The sequence below is a fragment of the Pseudophryne corroboree genome, chromosome 6, assembly GCF_028390025.1.
Source record: "Pseudophryne corroboree isolate aPseCor3 chromosome 6, aPseCor3.hap2, whole genome shotgun sequence".
NCBI classification, from domain to species: domain Eukaryota; kingdom Metazoa; phylum Chordata; class Amphibia; order Anura; family Myobatrachidae; genus Pseudophryne; species Pseudophryne corroboree.
Genome location: NC_086449.1, coordinates 590,095,444 through 590,101,528, shown reverse-complemented (window position 1 = coordinate 590,101,528; position 6,085 = coordinate 590,095,444). Strand labels below are relative to the sequence as shown.

The window sequence follows — 6,085 nt, the reverse complement described above, 5'->3', positions numbered from 1 at the left end:
TTAAAGTGGCCACGCAGTATTCTCTGCCTCTCCAACACCAGCCTGCCCCTGCTGGACAGGCCTGATCTCTAACAATATATACCATGATGAAACCTGAGAACCATTTAAAAAAAAAGCATGATAAAAAAGTATAAAAAATGCCTTAGGTAGCCCAATGACATAATGGGTTCCACTCTCCAACTGGGAAAGCTCCATGGAGGCCTATGGTACTCCGTCCTTGGTGTTATCACACTGTCTAGGGTATTAAATCTTCTAAAAAGAAAAAGTGTAGAAGTGGACCACAGCAACCAATCATCTTCATTTTATAGAAAGTGCTAGTTAAATAATAGCTAGGAACTATAATTGTATCAACCTATTTTAATGGGCTCCACACACAGCCCTACTGGTCGCCGAGGTGCCCGACGGCCAATATGGCTAACGGACGAACTGGCGGCGGGGTGGGAGGAGTTTCTTCACTCCCCCCATCACCTGGCCCCATAGCCCTGCATGTTAATGTGGACGAGATTGTCCATATTGGCTTGCATGCATAAATGACCCTGCACCAACGATGAACGATTGCGGGGCCGCGCATCGTTCATCATTGGTGCCTACACACTGAAAGATATGAACGATATCTCGTTCATTAATAAACAAGATTGTTCATATCTTTCAGTGCTATCGTCCAGTGTGTAGGGCCCATTTGTCTGAAAAGATTGACTGTCTGCCAAAGTAAATTGGTGTTACTGAGTAGAATATAAGGGATGTGGTAAGATAAAAAAAACTGGAGGTAGGGGGATTTAAATCAAAACACATTTCTGATTTTGTTTATTCTAACTCTTTTAAGTTGTTTTTGGTCCAAAATGTGTAATTTCTTGAATAAGTTCAAACTTTTTGGCAGAGTTATCTTTATTTCCACTTAATTGCATGGTATTTCGTCTCCATTTTTTTCTATTTCTAGGAGATATTCCAAAATGTAATTGCTGTAAACATGATAAAACCAACGAGCCAACATTTTTCTGTTGCTCCTAAAAGATTTATAAGCTAAAAATATATCTGTGGTCCGCAGAAAAAAAAAATTTAATTGGTGCTGAACTAAGACAGATTACTATGAGAAAATAAAAATGTTCCTTAAAGTAAGGTACAATGCTTTATAACAAGTACTTTTCATGCATGTTCAACAAGCTTCCAGACTTTAGGATTGACTTTAATAATCTACTTCTTGTTCTAATTGTGAAACCTAATGTAAGAAGGCCAGGGGACATACGGTAACTTTTGTGGCATGGCAACTTGCTGCCTTCCAGGGCACAAGGCTGATGAGGAGTGCCAATGTCACATGTGAGGAGTGGTTCTGTCACAATTATAATGACAGAGTGGCTGACATCATCTAAGGACCCAGGTGATCACAGTGCCCCCAGGCACCGGAATGCAGGAGGTGCTATCCTTTTTATTTACTTTTTTTCCCCCACAAAGGCATCTATCTGCTTCTGGTAGTTGGTCCCTCTGAACGGACTAGTTATCTTGTTCTATGTGCTAACACTGCAAAGTAATAGAGATCAGTGAAATACCTAAAAGCCGTTGGGATTCTGACAGTTGGGATCCTGCTGTTGGTCTTCTGGCTGTTGGTATCCTCATTGGCGTTTCTATAATGGGTGCAATGTGTGGGGGGCCCACACCGCACACATTGCATACATTGTAATACTTACCTGTCCGGAGTCCAGCGTTGGGCGCTGCAATCGCAGAGGAAATCACTGCCAAAATGGCCACCACGCAGGCACGGCAGCCAAATTGGTCTCCGGATCATGGTGGGCGCCATGTTTCTGGAGACCTGCGCATGCGCAGTAGATTCTGACACAATGCCGGAGTCTACAGTGCCGTACAGAGAAGGGGGCCCACCCGGAGGTGCACACGGGCCCACTCCTCTGTAGAAACGCCCCTGCTGTCAGTATTTCATACCCAAACTATTTAAAGTGTGTGCCCAAACAATACTTTTTCTGAGCAGTGTTGTGGAAACATCATGTGGAAAACATAACCATTGTATCCTATTTCATTTTCTTTATGGCTTTTGTTGGTGCTGTGGAGGAAGAAATATCTTCCAATATCTCCAGATCCTCGCAATCAAATTACAGCTCTCAGCAGCTGACCTCTAAAACTTTCAGAATCAAAGCCGACACAGAGGAAGCAGATAAAAGAGTGTACAGATACATTAATAAGTAGACACTTTTATTAAAACTATTTTTTGCTGTCCTTATGCTTAAGTTAAAATGTAGTAATTAGTCCCTCTTTGTCTCATATCTACCATTAAAGAAGATCTGTCAAAATAAAAGAAGGGGGCCCAATGCAATGTATTATGGGATATATCTTGTAGAATTCCTAATCTGATCAGGCATGAAGGTATAGTTAATGAGAACCCATAATATTAATAGTTGGGAATAGCTGAAATTTAAGTTAAAAAGGCTTAAGGGTATTTTAAATCAATCTAATCAATGTTGGGGTTCAGTAGATAAACATATTTACTGATAGGCATTTTTTAATATTGATTTTTAAATGTTAGTAGATGTATGTTGTAGACCCTGAAGCACAACATCCATTTATATTGATTTAAAATCGATAAAAAAATGACCCTTCGTAAGTATACCCTTAGACAAGATATAAATTATTATAAATGTTTATTTATACATCACCACCAATTTACTTAGCGCTGTACAGATAATATACTGTATGTCATTCCTAGTAGTCCCTGCCCTTTTGAAGGTAATGTAGAATATATAAAAAGATATATATATATACAGATACAGCGCAAACTCCTATGGAGTGTGATGTCCAAAGTCAAGGCAACAATAGTATTTGTTCACGATAGTAGTGTGATGTTAGTGTATTAGAATGCTTAATATTTGTAGACACTCCCTTACTAATCTGTGTAAGCCTGAATCTTCAGTGATGGTCCCTGGGACCAGGGGAATGCTGGGAAGTGGGTGGTCCAGTGTGCAGTGTGTGTGGAGTTGGTGAGGGAATAAACAACACAGCAGTGAACTCACATGTCTCTGTGTCCTGATGACTGGATTTACAAACGTATGAACAAAACATGGTGTCAGAAGAAGTTTAACTTGGACTGCTAGTGCTCTCAGAGTGTGAAAGAATCTTGCAGAAGTCTGTGGCTGTGATACTCTGTGTCTGCAAAGCCTGCCGTGTGCTCCTATCTTCAAACAGTGAGTAGCCATGGATAAACTAGCTCCTCCAACCGGCATGCTGATGTCTGGTAACTTGTCTGAAAACTGGAAGAGATTTAAGCAAAGGTTTAATATATATATTAAAAACTATAAAACTATTATAGCATCATCATATGCATATAATGCTATATGCCTTTGAAACATATAATTATTGAATCTACACAATAAAGCTACCATGAATCAGGAACACATATCAGTCCATAAGAGATTATTATCTAACACCAGCTGCCACTGGTTTGCAGAATTATCCTCACCGTTCCTTTTAACCACTTAGTGGCTAGAATACAGTCCAATGTCCCGCATCAACAGATTCTAGACTCTTTCTCCACAGAAATGTTATATGGATACTGATAAAACTTCATGAATAGTGTCTGATGTTCATGAAATATTGTAGCAGAAAGTTCCAATATTATATTCAAACTGTAATACTTTTGTTATTTTCGTAGATGGACAGACTTAGATTTGCATACAGGGATTGTGCCTCTTATCCCTTGACACTTAGATGATATTGTGTCTAGCTGTACAGGGACGATATCAAAATTAGAGGGTATGTCTCACCTCACCGTGCCCAGGTGTTGAAGTTATCGCTCTGCAGATAGTCGTGACCGGTCACCAAGGAAATTCCCCCGTTGCTGTTGACCACATGCAGCTTATTGTACCCGTCCGTGAAGTACCCAGCTGGATTTTCCCTTTTTGCTGGAGCCGTTCTGATGAAACTGTTACAATTTCATAACGGAGAAACGCGTTAAGGGCACTCTGCTAGGTGCCTTTGAAACAATCTTCAATTGAACTGCTAGACAGACATCCCGGCTGTGCGCCTGGAGGATCAGCTTTATACTACAAAGCCTCAAACTGCTTGGGTGAGGAGAAGTCAGACGGCTCCAGCAAAAAGGGAAAATCCAGCGGCTTGCTGCCGTGAGCTGAGTGCCGCATGACATAAGGACATCCCGCAGTAAGATCCACAGGTTCCGGCAAAGGGGAAAGCCGGGCGGCTTCTACAGGGAGCACCTCCGTGACATACCGCTGCAGCTGGGTACTTCACGGACGGGTACAATAAGCTGCATGTGGTCAACAGCAACGGGGGAATTTCCTTGGTGACCGGTCACGACTATCTGCAGAGCGATAACTTCAACACCTGGGCACGGTGAGGTGAGACATACCCTCTAATTTTGATATCGTCCCTGTACAGCTAGACACAATATCATCTAAGTGTCAAGGGATAAGAGGCACAATCCCTGTATGCAAATCTAAGTCTGTCCATCTACGAAAATAACAAAAGTATTACAGTTTGAATATAATATTGGAACTTTCTGCTACAATATTTCATGAACATCAGACACTATTCATGAAGTTTTATCAGTATCCATATAACATTTCTGTGGAGAAAGAGTCTAGAATCTGTTGATGCGGGACATTGGACTGTATTCTAGCCACTAAGTGGTTAAAAGGAACGGTGAGGATAATTCTGCAAACCAGTGGCAGCTGGTGTTAGATAATAATCTCTTATGGACTGATATGTGTTCCTGATTCATGGTAGCTTTATTGTGTAGATTCAATAATTATATGTTTCAAAGGCATATAGCATTATATGCATATGATGATGCTATAATAGTTTTATAGTTTTTAATATAAAATAAAAATGTTTAAAATCTTTTGCGCTCTCTCACATAAGTGATTTCTTTTTTTGTTTCGAAATTGGTATACACTTCAGGTTACTGAGTGGGAGCTGCATTTAGATTTTAAGTGGTGGTGAATAGCTAAATTTATTGGATATTGCATATAAATATATAGCTGCGCCTGAATTTATGTTCACACACGGACGCAGGCGGGTCCACAAATAAAGTTGGTCCGGTGCGTTTGGGTGTCTATATAATTGTATTGTGTTTAATATATATCTTGGGTACTGGCACCTATGCTCCTGAGGAAGCTGGCACCCATCAGACCAGCGAAACGCGTTGAGCTTCAGCTTGTAGGACCACAAGTATCAGCACTCTCATCCACCTCCTGGCAAATTTGGACCCATCAGCTTCCACTAGGATGAAATTCCGACACAAGCTCTTCATTTGACTTGGACTCACCCCCTCCTGCTATTTGGTTCTCAACTGCAAGAGAGACCTAGGGGACTTATCTGGAATCCAGTCTGGTAAATTAGCATTACCTAATTGAACTTGTGGGCAGATGTGGAATAGCGTCCTAGCCAGGATTTGTGGACATTATATCTAAATAGAGTTAACCCTGTGGGATCCTACAAAGTGCATTTCTCATTGTACAGCAATTGCTTGTGTTTTATTTTTTATTTTTTGAGGGGTTGGATAACCTTTCCTTGATGAATGTTTATTAAATTTAACTTTTTAAATTTTATCAATTGAGTCGTTCATCTCCTATTCGATTTCAGCCGGCGCCAGTACCCATTTTTTCCTCTTTACCCGTATCATTTAGGGAACTGACCTTCCCAGTACAGGCTGCCACTGACAGCGCACTCCATCTGTGTGTTTTCTCTTTTTCATTAATATATATCTTGCTGCATGTGGAGCTGATTAAGAGGCTGACAAAACGAAGGCATCCATTTTCCTCCATGTGATAGGAGAGGATGTGCTGGACATTTATAATAGTTTTCAGTTTGCTGAGGGGCAGAATATGGTGCTATCTTCTATAATGCAAAAGTTTGAAGATTACTTTGTGCCAAGGAAAAATGTGACATATGAAAGATATAAGTTTTTCACATGTGATCAGAAGTCTGTAGATGGATTTGATCAGTATGTTACAGAGCTGCAATCACTCAGTAAAACCTGTGAGTTTGGTGATTTAAAGGATTCACTGATTAGAGATCGTATTGTCTGTGGAATACCTGATAATGGACTCAGAGAGAGATTGTTGAG

The 6,085-nt window shown here is 40.5% G+C and overlaps 1 long non-coding RNA gene across 1 annotated transcript in view; it reads left to right on the top strand.

Moving 5' to 3' along the window:
• Nucleotides 1-2,949: 2,949 nt before the first annotated feature.
• The window catches only part of LOC134933045 (uncharacterized), a 164,962-nt gene continuing 161,826 nt past the window's right edge, over nucleotides 2,950-6,085 (top strand). Inside the window, exon 1 of the long non-coding RNA XR_010179575.1 lies at nucleotides 2,950-3,185. This is a non-coding gene — a long non-coding RNA (uncharacterized LOC134933045). The remainder of the gene's footprint in view (nucleotides 3,186-6,085) is intronic.